The 18,069-nt window shown below is 40.0% G+C and overlaps 1 protein-coding gene across 1 annotated transcript in view; it reads right to left on the bottom strand.

Annotated features, from left to right (window-relative positions):
* Positions 1-18,069, bottom strand: part of gfra4a (GDNF family receptor alpha 4a) — a 130,805-nt gene that overhangs the window by 36,343 nt on the left and 76,393 nt on the right. The gene's annotated exons all lie outside the window — the stretch shown is intronic.

The following is an 18,069-nucleotide window of genomic DNA, read 5'->3' as shown; positions in this document are numbered from 1 at the left end:
CTCGAGACTTAGTCCCGCCCACAGGAGATGCGAGCGGAGGAGCCGAGGAGGGGAACCGAGGAGAGAGGAGGGGAAGCAGCAGGCGGTTAGAGAAATGAGAACTCCTCTCCTCTGAGCGGTCATTTTAAAGAGACGTCCATTAATGATGACAGGAGGCACAGCAGCCTTCTGTCTGATGGACAGATGTGTTCATGACGACTTATATATTTACTTTTAATTCATTCACAGTGCGGTATAATGAGACAATCACAGGCTACAGATGCGGACATACACACAGACACACACACACACACACACACACACACACACACACACACACACACACACACACACACACATATATGTATATATTTATATAAATATATACAATTTCAGAATCAAACAGAGCACTCTCATAATAACGTAACACTATCAGAGACTGGATATATCCCCCCCCCCCCCTCTCTGGTCGCTACAATGAGGGAAATAAATGACGGGCCAAAAGTTTTATTTACAAGTATTACAAGTAAGCAGAGGACACCAAACCAACTGAGACCTGTCTGTCCGCTGCATCTACGCACACACTGTACCACACACACCTACACCACACACACGCACCTACAGCTCCTAAAGCATATAATCAGGCTACAGCCGGTGTGTATTTTATTATGTGAAGCACTAAATGGTTTTAGAAAAATATCGACTTTGTTTGTAGATATCTACTAAACTAAAGCAAATAAAGAGAGTAGGCCTGTTAGACTGAGTGATATGATATATATTATACACACTGCTCTGCTTTCTGCACGGACCTCACAGCTGTTCTCACTGTAAACATCGCGTCGCGATGAAAGCAGTTAATAAAATAATATCCAGGGGATGCATGCAGAGCTGTCATTGGCTGAGATAAGTCCGGCCGTGCGTCTCGACTCTTTGAAACATCACTGTTGCCGGAAATGCATCCACGAAGGAGCCGTGGAGGACCGTGGAGGACCCATCAGTGTATCCTCGGTTATAGCTCCTCCAGAGAGCCTCCTCGACGCTCGATGCTCGGTCCTCGATGTGCATTTCGAGAAATGAGATGTCCTTCAACATGGCGCGCTAAAATGCATTTCCGGGTCACTACCGGAGGACCGAGGAGTCGAGGAGTCGAGGAGGGACATTTGATGACATGAGAAAGGGCCCCGGTCATGTTCTTGCACATTAATTTCATCTGTTACCATCAGGGCGTAGATATGCTCTACCTGCTCTTAAGACTAATCGCTTTGCAAAATCATTCATCCCTTCTGCACTCAAACTTTTAAATTCTTGAAAGGCTTTTAACTTGATTATTTATTTATTTATTATTGTGATGCTATGAACTATTTATGTAAATTGGAATGATCCACATCTGTGCTGCCGGGTGTATCTGTGTGTTTTCTTCCTTCCAGTTCCTGCCTGTGTACATGACATAATCTGCTCATAACCAATTGCCCCTTGCGGGATTAATACATTTGTTGATTGATTGATTGATAATACACCATCACAAAAACATTGTTGTTTGAAGGTAACCCCCTGATGAAGGACTAATGGCTTTTAAATGTAGGAGAAATCGTAATGCACACATTCCTTGAGACTTCAAGATGCAAAACTTGAAGAAAAACTGTGGAAATAGAGGGATTATGATGTGCAAGACACACATAGTGACGTGAGAACAGAGCCGAAAATAAATCCCTCTGCACGAATGAATGAGAGAATGTGATTTTTGTTTCTGTTATTAGTCCTACTTAATGTTGCAAATCTTACTCCAATAACCAATTAAGTGCCCCCGAAAGGAGAGTGATGCAGTGCTTCGGGCATGGATGGTAACGTAATATAACAACATATCTCTTTCAATTTACATTTTTTTATTACAATACATATTTTTCACCATGTTCCCTCCTGTAACAGTTCAAGTGTTGTCCTACTGAGGAAGTATAGTGGTGTTATGTCTACATGTGTTCAATTGTAATTTACTCAATCCGTTTTTTACTAAGCTGCTTCTTCTCCAACTTTGTGAAAGTGTTTTTACAGTTTAACGTTGTACATAAACAACAAAGTATTGCTCTTCAAGAATGTTTCATAAAGTTGTAGGACTTGTGAGAGACAGTATCAATCCATATTGCATTGTGAACTGACACCCGCCATAATTGGCGGATTGTTCTTTTAGCAAATCAAATTGGTGAATTAATGTGATATTTTTTGACCCAGTGAATCATTGCCGAAATGTAAATTGTATTGAATTAAATAATTGGATTACAAATTCACATCCCTTGTCAGAAGCGGTCAACGACGCGTCTCACTACTGTAATACAATATTTTAAAATTACATTCATAAACCCGAGGGGGGCTGCTATCTTATTCATGAATTCATACAGTTGTCACATAGAATTCATCTGACACCACTGACTGGATTGTGATGAAGCGCTGGGGGGGGGGGCGGTGCATCTCACCAATACATCCTGACACGTTCAAAATTACACTGAGGTGTAAAGTAAAATAAAAATAAAATGTCAGATTTTTTACAGATTGGCCCAGAGAGGAGCTCCATCATTTGCAGGAGAACAACTTGTTTTCCGTTGTCTTGTTAATGTGGCACTAACAACACACAGGCGTTATTCCCCTGAGGACAGTTACTACTTGTTTATTCCCAGCTGCATAACAGATCGTGGAACTCTTAAAAATGATGTAGTGTTGCTCAATATGTGCTCAATCCGTCTGTGAGTCTGGTTAGGAATAACACACACATAAAGTTGACTGTTATAGAAGTAAACAACAGGTACAACATCTGAGAGATGACTGAGTCCAATAATGCATTGTTTTTAAACTACAAATTGGCAGAACTAAGAGTCTAAAGCCATGTTAGCATCTCTGTGAGGCTGTACTAAGACATACCATTGATTTGAGCTAATGCTAACATCAGTATGCTAACGATGCTCAAAATAGTATAGGATAGGATAGGATAATACTTTAATGTCATCAAGTCTGAAAATGTTCTTGCATCACAGCCTCTCCATTTGCAACATGGACAAGGACACGAATCAAAGACAAGATGCAAGGAAACAGACATTTAAGAATGTTTACCTATGTTCAAAATGGCTACTAACATTTGCTAATTTGCACAAAACACAGTGCAGCTGAGGCTGGAATATGATACATTTGACAGGTACTGGATATATAAACATTTCAGCCTGATGATGCTGCTTGATTGAAATGTATCCTGAGGTGAACAATAAGTAATGTATGCATAAAATGTCATGGCAACCCATCCGATATTTGTTGTGACATTTCACTCAAAACCACAAATGTCAACCTGTTGGTGCTAGAGGAAAGGTCAGGGGATCACAAACGTCATCATGTTTCATCGTCTAGGCGCCCATAATAAATCTACCAAATCTCACAGCAATCCATGGCAATTTAATTGATTGACCGACATACACTCCAAACGTGAAAGTGTTGCTAACTTAATGCCGGAGAAGCCAAACTTAGTTTTCTGCTCCGATGAAATCCCAAAGTTTCCAAACACCAACAATGTCAGGCTAGGTTTTAGTGAATGTGCAAAAGTGAAGCGCAAGAATATTCTCATTTGAGGGAAGGACGCTACCATCAAAAATATGGAGTCTGAGGTCCCCGAGTGTCAGCAAATAGCTTGGAACAACCTGACACAGTAGATACCTCAACTGTAATCTACTTAAAAAGTGAACAGGGTGTTAAGGGTTAGCATCCAATATAATAGTTTAGCTTGATTGGTATTTTGGAAAGCATATGAAACAATCCAACATGGACAATCCAGCTATTTGCTGAGCAGAATGGGTTATTCGCTGCTTGACAGATTCCCAGAAATCGTGTCAAAAAGCATTTTGTGTCACGGACTACTTGGAGAGATGTTCTGTGCAGCAGGTCGGTTCAGTAATTGAATCGTAATCAAATTTGATTCACTCACGGCTAAATCAAGCGATAAGTAACGAAAGCGGTTTCTCAATAAAAGGCAGGAGCTTGCACATTTTCCACCGGCAGACACAACTGTCAGATTTCAACATCTTTGTTTGGCTCAAACTGCTCAGAGAAACTCCCCGTGGGCTACGAGACTCTAGAGATGATCAGATAAAACTGAAGAGGATCTGAATGAAGTCTGCATCCTCAGCTAAAGCCTGCTGTGTTTGTGTAAAAAGGGGTTAACTGCAAAAGCTCCCAGCAGGAGGCTTCTCAACCTTTCCGTGGAGATAGCTAATCTGAGGCAAACTGTCAATAAAGGTCTAGACAGACAGCGAGGCAGGAAGCGTGTTGTTGTGGGTTCGGAGTGTTAGTGAATGCTATTGAGAGAAAGAATCTGCCACTCAAGTGAAGACCTCATCTCTGCAGAGGGCTTGACAGGCAGCACTAAGTGTGCCCAAAGAAATATCGCCTCAACAAGTCATTCACACTTCTGCAGTGGCTTCAACATTGATTTATTTAGTCTACAGTATGTAAAGCAAAAGGGGAGACAGAAAAACTGCAGGGTGAGATAATGTCACTCGTTTCCGATGCTAATCAGCTCCACTTCTCGTACCAAGTGATGGTTCCTTGAATTAAGCGGAGGATTCAGCCTTGTCAAGATTCTCAACTCATTCTGAGGAAACTCATTTGCATTGGAAATACATTATAATCTCCGAGGTAGTTGGCATCATTACTTTCAGGAGAAACAATCTTTAAACATTTTTTGTTTCTGTCTTTTTGCTTCTCTTATGCAGGAGCAGGTTTGAGCATATGTGTGGGCGGTGTGTGGGTGTTCTGATGGGAGAGGTGGAGCACACAGAAACCTAAAAGCCCCGTTTGGCTCCCCTCTGCTTCAAGGCAAGAATAAAAAGCCCATGGTGAGCAGCAACACGGCAAATGTTATTACATTTAAACTAATCCAGTGTGGAGAGAGGTTGGATATTTGTCTGAGAAATTAAGCAGCCCTCCAGATTGTGGGAGATAAATGTTTGCCTGGAAACACACCGGCAGTTCAAAGAGAGACAGTCTAAACCAATTAGGCCAAATCAGCTGCCTTGTCATTCAAATTCGTTCCATATATGCGCCTTCCTGTTTATCCCACTCAGGTAAATAATCTGTTTGAGTTTCAGTCTCTCTTTGATTTCATCCTTTACCTATCTCTCTATTATCTTCCTCCTTTTCTCTTTTGATCTTTCACTCCAGTGCAAACACACCTGGTCTGCTTCATGGAGCAGAATCAGGAAATATTTTCAAGGAAATAGGTCACCCCCCCAAAATAAACTAAAACTACTTTTCCGTCCTGTGATCCAAGAGCTTCATTCTTGCAGCTGAACACAAAAACAACAAAGATACATTTGCAAACCGATGGGATTGGATTGTCACAGTGAGCATTAACTGAACAATTATATTAGAATCATATTTTGTAATATTTTTGTAATAATAAATTGAATAAACCCTATATAGTACTGTGATGGTAATCTATTAATTATTTAAAAGGGGCCCTAATATATTTATTTTCAGCTTCGTACTTTTATTTTGTGCCTCTACCGTGACATGTTTACAGCTCTTCACTTTTCTCACACTGCCTGCCTCTTTTCACCCTCTGTCTGAAACCAGAGCCCAGTCTGCTCTGATTGGTTAGCTGGCCGGCTCTGTTGTGATTGGTCAACCGCATAGAGATGTCCCGCCTATCACGTACAATGTGTTGGAGCGCTAGCCAATAGAAAAACCTATATAAAACTCGTATGATACAGAAAAGGGAAAACCCCACAAGGCACAATAGGGCTATTACTTTAATTTAACTCCACATTGACAAAATACAACATTAAAACAATATGACATTTATTTTGGTAATAATAACTGAATTATTAAAAACTTATATTAACTAATATTGTGGAAAAATACCTTTTGCAAAATGAGTACTTTTACTTGTGATACTTGAAGTACATTTAGATGATAATTAGGGCTGTCAGTCGATTAAAATATTTAATCGCGATTAATCGCATGATTGTCCATAGTTAATCGCGATTAATCGCAAATTAATCGCACATTTTTTTATCTGTTCTAAATGTACCTTAGAGGGATATTTTTCAAGTTTTAATACTCTTATCAACATATGAGTGGACAACTATGCTTTATATGTTTGTTTATTATCATTTGAACAATGACAAATATTCTCATGAATATTAAACACAACAACCTCTGAACATTACAAATATTCGCCTCAATTCAACCTAGAACCTCTCTCATACAATACTGTGTGTGTGTGTGTGTGTGTGTGTGTGTGTGTGTGTGTGTGTGTGTGTGTGTGTGTGTGTGTGTGTGTGTGTGTGTGAATGTGGAGGATCGTTGGAGCTATGTGCAGCTCAAGGCATATAAGCCTGTGTGTATGAGCTGTGTTGCGGCACTATCCGTGCTGAGTGTGCTGTCTGGCTACCTGCATAAAGTCAAGTGCTCGGCGCAGTTGTCGGCGAAATGTCGCTCCTCTGTTTTCATTGAAACAGCTCCTTATATCCGTTAGCTCAGCTAGCTAGCACCAGATGCTAACAACAACACGTAAGGTGTGCTTCGCTCGCGCCACACATACACACACCCTCCCGGTCCTCCCGATGGCCAGTCCGGGCCTGCCGGTGAGCGTGGAAGTGTGGTCTGCCACAAGCGGGCAGCAGGAGCGGGGCTGTCAGCATCAGCTTGTACAGTAGATGGTATTTTAAACTCGATGCGCTCTGAAACTACGGCGGCCGAGGACAAAAAATACACATGCGTTAATCGCGTTAAAATAATTAGTGACGTTAATTTTTTTTTGCGTTAACGCGTTATTAACGCGTTAACTTGACAGCCCTAATGATAATACATTTGTACTTAAGTAAGAATTTCAATTCAGGACTTTTACCTGTAATGGAGTATTTTAAGACCATAATGTATGTAAGTAAATCTGAGTACTTCTTCCACCGCAGAAAAAACACAAATAACCTTCCTATCCTCCTCTGGCTGTCTCCACACAAAGGGAACAGGTGTAGGACGGTGGGAGAACTCATCAGGTGTCTCCTCACGTCTCTCTGCCTCCAAACTAAACCCCAGGCTGCTCCACTGCCAGCAGGCATCCGTCACTGCCATCCGCCCGGAGCCATCATCCAGCGAGAGAAAGCTTTCTTCAAATCTATAAGAGCTGCTCCACATGAAGGAAGCTCAATACGATCTGATTCTCGATAACTGATGTGTGAAGAGTTCATAAAATGAATGATGATGGTTAGACTGGGAGGAGGACAGAGACATTGATGATATGTTTTATAAGACATGATGGATTATGTGTTTGCAGCTTGACTCAGCTTTTTTTGTGGGTATATATTCCAGAAACAACAATTACATCTGTGCTGCTCATTCGTCTTGAACGCCGTGTTCCCCAAAGCTTCGGATTGATTTGAATTACATTGTTGGATTATGAATTGTTCTAACTTTCTGTTAATTACCTGTAAATGTATATTTATACATGTTCACCACTGTCTGGGGAGGGGAGATGCATGTTCTCTTACATAATTTGAACATTGGGAGTATTTTTCCAAGAGCAACTTGTGTTGTGTAGAAATAAAGAAATGACATGCAGTTGCCACGTTTTCAAGGTACACATGTTACTCAATACTACAGTTCAGCCATAAATCATGCTGACACTGACAGATATGGGTTTATTTGAACTAAAGTATTTATCAAGTAAAAAGGACGAATATTTGCTTCTTCTTTTTCAAATAAGAACAACCACGGCTACTTGAATATCTGATTGAATTTAGAGGGAAAAAAATAGGGTTAGGGTATGTAGGCAATCACACAAGTATTCAAATGTCCTAAATGTATCCAATATCAAGTTTGATGTGTGTTAACATGATCATATATTACATTAATCATGATTGAGTATAGCTTCAAGCAGATTTCGTAGTGAGGCAAAAACATGTAACCTAATCTTTGGGGATGAAATGTCATTCAATATGTGTTTTATATACGTTCAGTAACAAAGATTTCAAGGGAAACAATGATTCACTGATTGATTGATAGTGACATTTATATGGTAATAACCTTGACTTGAAATGCATTTATTTTTCAGTGGAACAAACGACTTGACAAAGACTTTAAATAGACTATCCCCGATGGCAATGCAACATTCAGCAAAAACACTTTCAGTCATCTCTCCAAGCTGATGCTTAAACTTTTAGCTCCAGCTCTGAGTTAACAACGCTGACAGAACACAAGATCTGAGCTCATATTTAATGAATGAAATTTGTTTGAGCTGAGGCACTTTTCTGTTTGTGATTTGTTGACTAGATCTTACTTTAAAACGGGTTTCCCTCCATCGGTTCCCTGCATGGCTGAGGTACTTGCTATAGACTCATGATGAATCCTATTTTGGATTGTTTGTTAAATGCTTGACGCCAAGGGACCATGCTTTTGTTACCGTACACTGTAAGTCTTTATTCGCTAACTGTGCCTCTCCAAACACCTTTTAGGAAAGATGACTCACTGTCTCCGCCGGGGTTTTTCTGTTATGTCCTCTTTGTTTTTAGCAGCCACTAATATAGGCCCTCTTTCCTCTCCAGCAGTGTCACAAAAGAAGCTATATTTTCCCCATAATAAGGTTGTGCATCGATGACATTTGATGGCCGACCCGGAGGTAAGCATTGCAATGGGCTCCCTGGACAAAATCATTGTGATTTTCCCATTGGGTTTCGCTGCATGGCAGACAATATGCTCTGTGGTAAACACACATTCATGATACTTCACACGTTTTGTTCTGCAGGATAATCTCCACATATGAATGCCACTTTGTGATTTTTGAAGCGTAAATGCAATCGGCAGAAGTAAAGGCGCATCACCACTGCTAAGCTAAAGGTGGTCTGGTGTTGCCGTGATGACGTTTTGTTGTCTCTCTTAGTCGATTGTTAGCAACCGCACATTTTCTGAAGCTTCAGACATTCACCATGGCGTCTTTTATGTCAGAGTTTTAATCACAGACCTTATTTCGGGCTTCTTACCATAAAAGTTTGAGACGAGGGAACCGGACTTGGTAAAATGATTTTATAAAAAGTCATTTCTGGGTTTTAGGACTCGTTTCTGCACCACTCGATAATGCAAACATACAGTACACATCAACAAAGAACAAACACTTATCTAAATCCAAAGTCACCCAACAGGGAAAAAGCATTTGAGACACTTTACAAAGAATTTAGTTTGCAGCAAGACTTTGACCTTAAAATGTGCCCTGATTGAGTCCTTTTGTGTCTATCATTGATTCAGCAACACATGATGAAATTTAGAAGAGAACCAAGAGACCACTCGGCCGCGATGCAGAATACTAATTTCCATCCCAGATTCCTCAGTGACTAATTCATCCTGAAGAAAGTCAATATCTTTCTGCAGCTGTTCCAGAAAAAACTGCTTTTGTCGTATAATTAAAAATAAGTGTGAACATGAACATCACCAGACCTTAAAGCGTGATGAAAACTATATTTACCATTTTTTAAAACTCTTTCTCACCAAGATATATAATTGTATTCTTTTGAAGTACTTTCTGCAGGCACATTTATGTTTTTGAAGATAATCATAAATTGATTTTAGATGGAGCTCCTTAGTGGAGTGAATGATAAGATAAGGGATGAAATGATTATTGAACTGAATTTAGATTACCATATCAGTATTTGAATAGAAATAAAAGAGAGGCTCAAGACTTCAATCAGCAGCTGGAAAAGAAATCTAAATTGGATATTATTATAATGAAGACACTATGGTAACACGTGACATTATAATACAATTCAACACGAGTAGAAGTCTAGTTGCCGTTTGCTGGAAATTTCACATCTTCATTGAAGTATTGTTAGGTAGAAATAACCAATATGTTCTATAGACTATTATCTTTTATCTAGTTAAATAAATGTATGAGCACTTCTTCAACCACTTTCCTTTCTCCGTATGCATGTATGAGAACTCTAACGATGCTCCAAAACAACCCCATTAAAAAAACTATTAAAGCCCAAACCACATATCCTGCATCATTGCCTTCCAGAGGGCATTTTGGGAAGAGGAAACTCGACAAAACAGCTCACAGAAAATATCCCCATAACAACCGGAGTAATGTTAACTGTGGAAACTGTTCCTAGACCTGTTGAGGCAGGAGGAAAAGCAGGTGAAGAGAGGAATACAAATGTTTATTTCCACTGAGCCACTGGTGGTTTTAGCACCGAGAATGCGGTTTCTAGTACTTTGAGATTCTCAAAGCAAAAACTACATCCAGATAATATGTTATTATATTATCTGGATGTAGTAATATAATAACATATTATTATATTATATGTAGCTCTGAGGTTAGCAGAAAGACATTTGGTGTTGTTTGCAACAGCCACACCAACAATGTTAGTTATTAATAATTCTGTATATTTATTTTGTATATTTGGTAATGGAGACACTCCATACATATATATCTCTTACTGTCAATATGTATATATTTAACTGTTTTGTTCTTCATTTTCTACTGTTGATATATTGTTACTCTTGTTGTCACATTTTTATTTAATATGCAATGCCTTGTTTACATGCTGCTGTGACGAAAACATTTCCGAAATTGGGATCAATTACAACGTAATCTAATCTTATCTAATACCACTAAAGTAGAAAGCCAACAAATTAAAATATGTCCAGTGACAATGTCAGGTGAAAATAAGCCGAATGAATTCATCAAAAAGAGGCTGACGAGTTAGCAGTAACCAGATGCCTGGCTGTGATGACAGAGCTCCAAGGTTATGGAGGCTTGAATCTCTCAACGGCACAGTCTTCACCAGTGAGTTCAGAGAAATCCATCTCCAGTGGGCCAAACCGACCAAGGTTACCAGCAGGATTCCCGTCTCCAGATTCACAAAGTTATTTTATTGCTTTCTGGAGGGCCGCTCCAAACTGAAAGTGATCATAACAAGAGGTGAAAGGTTTGAGTGTGGAGGACTCAGTCTGGTCCAACAAAGAATCCACCTTCAAGCAGACTGAGGTCATTGTAGGAAATAATTCACCTTCCTTTTTCCACAGTCATTCAAAGTATGAGGATGTATGGCTGCACAGTGTGGGAGCGTTCCCTCTGTGGAGCTGGACGTTACAGTCCTCAGGCTACTGACTGTTAGCTTTAAACACACTGGTCCACCATTGGAGAGGTGAAGCCCTTTTCTAAAGAGCTCTGATGGCAAAGTACACCCCTCATCCCCATGACGACCCCAACTTATATCAGGAAGGCAGTGTAGGCTCTTAAACTGTAAAAATAACAATTTCAAGAACCGTTCTGTTCCCAATTCTTTAGGCATTTAAATGTGCATTTTAATTTGGTAACAGTACAGTACAAACACAAATGTACACACACACACACACACACACACACACACACACACACACACACACACACACACACACACACACACACACACACACACACACACACACACACACACACACACACACACACACACACACACACACACACACACACACACACAGGCAAGGTGACAGCAGCAGCAATGTAGGTACAAAGATGAAAGGCTCTTTGAGTCTGAACATATTGCTTGATTCTATGCGGATGGAGGGTTTTTGATGCGTTTCTGTGTGATGTTTCTGTGTGATGTATTTTGTTTTCGTCATCAAAATGTGTTTCCATAAAAACAAACAGTAATTAGAGTAGAGAGTTACAGCAGTGTTTTGAGTTAAATGCTAATGTGAGTATTCTCACAATGACAGAGATGTCATTCTGATATATTAAGCAGGTATGAGGATCTTAATTAGCACTAAACAAAAATCAGTGAGACCTAAAGGGAATGTCACTCGTTTTGCAGGTATTTGGGCAGAAATGAAAGTATTTGACACATTCTTAAATTAGAGGAAAAGTCAGGGGATCAACAAAATAATCAGGATGTATCCTCTGAGCACCATGGATACAAATACATGAGCATGAATGCTTTACATGTATGCTACTAAATGTATTTCTTTCAGCAGCAACATCACATGATTACCATACAAATTACAGTTTGATTCAGAAATATGTGTGTTGGCTTAACAGTGTTTGTAGGATCAGGGTTTATCACCTGGTGTGCGTGTGTGTTTTTGTTGTAACAGTAGTACAAATCGTAAAGTATCTGTTACTTATTTTTTGGTTTACACACTTGAATCCGACTGTTGTCAAGATATTTCCGGATAAACCATCTGAAATTGCCATACAAAAAATAAATGTACAGAATGATATAACTGAGTACTGAGGAATTAATCAAGGCTCATTCCCATCATTGAAGCAGCCCTTAAACACGTCTTCTATCCTGAAGCACGAGCCCATTAGAGGGCATATCTGACAGCATGCTGAACATCGTCCACCCTGCCAGCTGCACACGCTGCTCCGTGCCAGGCAGCCGGAGCGGGGCGTCCTGCGAGATGACAATGATCCTGACCACAGAACGACTGGTTGTCAACAAGACATCCCATTATCCCCTGCTCTCAGTATGTTATTCCTGTCTTAATGTGAAGCCAAGGCGCACAAAGCAGAACAGATGTTTACATGACGCATTTTGTCAATGTTGAGGTGGTACAAAAGAGGGGGTTTAAACAGTTGCAGACCACAGTGTTGGTGGAAAAATAAACTTGACATATCATCAGCTTGTGAGCACAACTGCTGTTGGGAGGAGAGGGACTATGAAAACCATGTTTCCTGAATTTGATATGGTTGCTGTTGTGCCTGTAAATCCAGGGAGCCCAATGTCAGTCTATATGTAATTGTCGCCAATTTTCTCAGTTAGAGAAACAAGGCCATTAGTATCAGCAATTGTCTGGGTGCTGTCATTCTGACCTTCACAATCCTTACTTGTGTTTCAGCACAAACGGTTTGACAGTCGTCTTTATTGTTGATTGCTTGTAATGTTTTGGATGTAGGAACAGAATCTTATTCCCACGGCAAGCCGGGGGATAAGTGGCGGCTTCAATTGAAAAATACAAAAAACACAACAGGGACGCAATTTAACAGTGAGGTGACATTTATGATCACTGGTTTGAGGCAATACGGTTCAGCAATAATTATTAATTTGAGTGCTTTTTCTGCAAAATATTTTAAAAATAATTCAACAACCAGCAGACAGTCAATGCAACCGTTCATTTCCAGTTTCATGCTTCAGCTTTCATTGTGGTATTTCTCTAGGGCATGCTGGGAGATAAAGTCACACCAGTGGGTCATGATGTCCCCTCCCAGAAGGGTCATGCCTGGTGCGTAGTTCTAGAGAAACTGTCACACAGCAAACTACACCCTAGTACACATGTAAGATTGTGTTTAAACCAAATGAAATCAACATGATCTGCACATTTGTTGACAAAAATCGTAACATATTTAGGGTAGCAAGAAGCCGTACTTCCTGTGGCATGAGATGCTTGAATAAAAAAAAAATCGATGGAAACAAATGGCTTACAGAAGAACTATTTCTAAGGGTACCTTGGTGAACACGGTGAGACACGTTTTTAGATCCACTAAACACCAAACATTTCTTTGGATTAAAGAAATCCAAAGAAAACGTTGTCCAGTTTTAATTGGCACCAAACCTTTTTCAGTCTGAAACCAATTCCCCAGAAAAAAAACATCCCATTCAAACAAATGTGACCACGTTTTGTTTAACAGCCTGAATGTGCATGGGGATTCATACGAAGAATAACTCTCCCTTGCTGCTGCTGTTGTGTTTCCTCCCTGATTCTCCCTCATTATGTTCCCTATTGTAACAACTGTCTCGACTGATATTTGGCACATGTACTGCGGTACAGTATGTTGTTATTTTCTGGCATGCAGTTTTGGCAACTTACCGTAATAATATTTGTATTTTGTTGCATCATATTGTCCTTTGAAGACAAAGCACCACACAGTCTGATTGGAGAACAGTTGGAGGCTGTTTCTAACATGTGGGGATGTAAGCTCCTTATTTCTCTATTTCTAAAATAGTAAAATAGCTACACATCCCTCTGTCGCCTGCATCATCTACTAAATCCATATATTTCTCTCCATTAAAAGAACACAACGAGGTCCGGATAAACAAGCAACACCGTTTTTCCCGCTTGCAATACACACTGCATTGGGCAACCGTTGTTCTACATGTGTTTGTGAAGTGTGGTCCAAATATTATGAGAAGTTCATCAGAGTTGCTCTAATTCCTGTTAGCCTGGTTTCAGACCTTTAAATCCCTGCCCACATCTCACATTTGTTCAGCGATTCATCTTCCTCCCACGCTGCCTGCACAGCTCGCTGCGAGGGGAAAGGTGCAGACGTTTATTTGCATGACTGTTCCACATTTGTTTCACCATCGAATGGCTCTATCAATAATGATCTAATCAAGGTATTTGAAAAGATTGCTATCCGGCTATATTCACATGATTTTACTCTAAAATGGTGGCAAGTATGAATGAAATCATCGTTTGAGTGTCCTGTGAGAGAAAGGGAAAAATAACAGTGCAACCGTGTAGGCCTACTCATGTCTGTATTTATTAGTGTTGCCTGAGAATTACATTGTCTATCCTGAAATGTGTATGTCTTCCTGTCAGCGTTGTGTTTGTATATTTACAGTCCTTGCAGTTGCAAACATTTGTGTACACACTAAATCCAGAAATAATCTTATTGTTTGTGTTAATCCCAACTGGGCAGAGCTACAGACACAAAGCTTCTACAAACACTTGCAACTGTGACGAGTGAGTGAGAAAGAGGTAACTTCACCCAATGTGTCTTTATTCATCATAGCCTTATAACTATTATCTTGTAAGGTGACCAGGTTGGCTGAAAAAGATAGACAGCACAGGCCAATATCATTACAATCAGGTTGTTTGGGTCAATGTCTTCCTTCAAGTCTCTTACAAAAGAAATGTAGAAATATAGCCTTCTCGCTATATTCTAAAAAAACAACAACATGGTGGCAATAAAAATGACTGAAATTGCCATAGCGGTGGAAGATGGAAATCAATAGAAAAACTCTTCTTGAAAAACTTCATAAGAAAGTCTTGAATAGAAACATTTTATATACAAACTGCTCCTAGCAACCAATCACATCTTTCCATAGTCAATTAAATACAAGAACAAATCAAATGACCTTCATCCCAACAGAATATCAGCCTAAACACGACGCTGGGCAAAGGGGAAATATAATAGCAAGTGAGTCTGATAGAGTCTTCTTTTGCACAATGAATGAAAGTGTATGAGCAGTTGATGAAACAATAATGGCCTTCAGGTGTGAGGTGGTATTATATCATGGCCCTGATTCCCGCTATATTTTCAATTGTCAGAGACACAGTTTGAAGTCGTACCAGAAAGACCCCCCCTAGACTCAGGGGGCAGCGTTTTAATACCATGACCCACAACATCTGGCAGAGTGTTTAGGATCTAATGTGTTACATATGAGGACGCTGTTACACTAGAGGTAGTGGCTGCAGACTTTCTATGTAACCCTATCTGACGATGAAGTGCTTTGCAGGTCAAAATAAATGCTGTCAGAGCAGAACTTATGTGATTCAAAAAAAGAAAAGCAATCACAGAAAAGTTGAGTATTTGATTATTGGGAGGTGATATGTGGTCTATTAGCAGTTGTCCCTGTGCTCTGTCCGTGGAGCTGAACCTCGAGGCTACAGAGACTCTCCCTACAGAAGTGTGTAGACTGCACATAAACAGTATTTAGCATTTCATAGAAACAGTTAATGCAATACTTTATTACCTATCACTAGGAGTATTCCCCAATTGATCACTTTTGTAATCAAGAAAATAAAAGTGAAAACTCTCAGATTTAACTTTTTTGGATTAGTAACTATCTTGTGTTTTCTTTACTTTTCTATGACATTTGAGTGAATATTTTCAAGTTTTTGGACAAAACAAGACATTTCCAGGCCGTAAATCAGTCTTTGGAAAACACAGATCGACTTTCTTACCTCGATTTACACATTTTATTGATCAAACAACTAATTTATTAACCAAGAAAAAAAAAGAAACTAAAGTTGTAGTCAATATTACTAGGCTAAGAACATGATTTATTATGAACTACTTTACATTCTTATAATTTACAATTCTGGTTATACCTACAAACAATACCTTAATGCAATACTAACAAATGTGCATATAAACATTGGTACTACATTGCCTGTTACTGGATCTTATGCATGATTGTATCGTTAAGCTCTGGTTTTCAGACTGGCTTTTTTTGCATTAGTGTGCAAAATCCCATAAAACATCAGTAAATAAACCTCTTCCCCACTCCAATCTGCCATGTGCATTAAAACGAGTCAGCATCCGTCTGCTTTGTGTGTGTGTGTGTGACTGCTGAAGTGTGTGTCCATGTAACCTCCTGTACCGCCTAAGCTCTCTGTGTGTTTTGTAGAGTGTGTGTGTGCCTCTACTCGAGCGAGTCCCCAGGTCAGACAAGGTGACGCGACGAGGACATGCTGATTGCAAACTTGGGGAGCGAATGCATCACTGACCCCCAATTATAACTTTTACAACGCGCTCTCCAAATGTGTGTTTTAACCCGGAGGGCACATGTGGGCCGACAATTAGATTTGGGAAATAAAACTTTTTCAGAGAATGAAACGCTAACCTTGAAACTGTTGAAGTCTTTGTTCGGTGACGGCGCCGCCATCATCACTGAGTTATGTTATCGTTTTCTTTCTCTGCTGTAGATGCCCTCACTGGCAAAGGATCTACTCCGCATTAATTACTGATTGTGAATGAATGCTAATTAACAGTGTCGTTTCAAAAGATAAAAATAGACAGAGCTTTGATGCTAGTGTTTGGCAGAGCTCTGCGGTCGCACACTCCTTGGGAGATGACCCGTGATGAGCGAGGAGGTGAGTTGATGTTTCATTATGTAAGGCGGCAGATTAGAAGACGCACCACTGGGTTTCGGCGTCCTGTTATCTGCGTTTGGTGAGCTCCATGTGAGATCAGGATGAAATGATAATGCGTATTGACAGATTTGCTCCCGTCTCCTTCCATTTCCCTCCCATGATACCTTATGCTCTGTCAAGCTTTCACAGCCATATCATTCAGCATGAGCAAATGATCATTTTCAATCTCTTGGCTACATCCGATGGAATACATTTGTGCTTCGGCTGGGTTTGATGTCGCTGTGCAAGAGTGGGTTTGAAATTGAATTTTGGCCATTTTCGACTCTATTCCTCTGCCACTGCTGGTGCTGTGTATGCCCCCTGCTCATGTGGCCTAGTGAGCAGAGGGCAGCTCAGTGTGAATATGGTCCTTGTCACTTGGAGGGGAGCTTTCCGAGTTTAGCTCCATGGTCACGAGTTTGGAGCCAGCGGCATGTTTTAATGAGGGAGAGGGACAGCTCCCCCTGACCTGATATAAGCCAGTCCTCCTACTGGCCTCCTGCTCTGTGTGTACACTCATGGACACTGAAACCCACATTCACAAGTAATACGCCCTGCAGAGACAAATCAGGTCGGACACAAATGACTATCTAGGCTCTCTCGGTGTCAGAAAGAATTTGAAGTGCATACTGTAGACTGCCAGGGCTGAAACTCACAGAGAAGCTTCTCCATGTTCACTCCGTCTGCACTAGCGTTTCACCCGCAAATCGCTTGAGTGCCGGTGACAAAGACCTTAAAATGGAATTGACCGAGTGAGACATGAAAAGTCTAACGGGATTTTATGAAACAACAGAAAGAAGTTTGTGAGACTAAATCCCTAACATAAATAATGCACATTACATGAGAGTATTCATAACAGTGAAAGTACTCAGTAGGGTGCTTCTCTAGGACCTCATGGTTATCCACAGTTTTTAATATATTTACGTGATTTTTAAAGAAACAACCTCATATAAAATTGAATAAAATCGCGACGGAGCTATTTATAAACACAACTATGAATAGATAAGTATTTTTTGACAACGTCTGTCATTAAATGTATTGTATAGTTTTGAAATAATTTAGATAATAATTATGTAATAGTCCCTTTAAGAACATTTTCCCAAGGATTTATGCTAATATAATAGCATAATACACAATTACAAAGAGCTATTCATTCTTACAGAACGTTTAGATTACATTTGGAAATGTGAAACATTTGAAAAT

The sequence above is a fragment of the Trematomus bernacchii genome, unplaced genomic scaffold (assembly GCF_902827165.1).
Source record: "Trematomus bernacchii unplaced genomic scaffold, fTreBer1.1, whole genome shotgun sequence".
Taxonomy (NCBI): Eukaryota; Metazoa; Chordata; class Actinopteri; order Perciformes; family Nototheniidae; genus Trematomus; species Trematomus bernacchii.
This window is presented reverse-complemented; position numbering and strand designations above follow the sequence as displayed.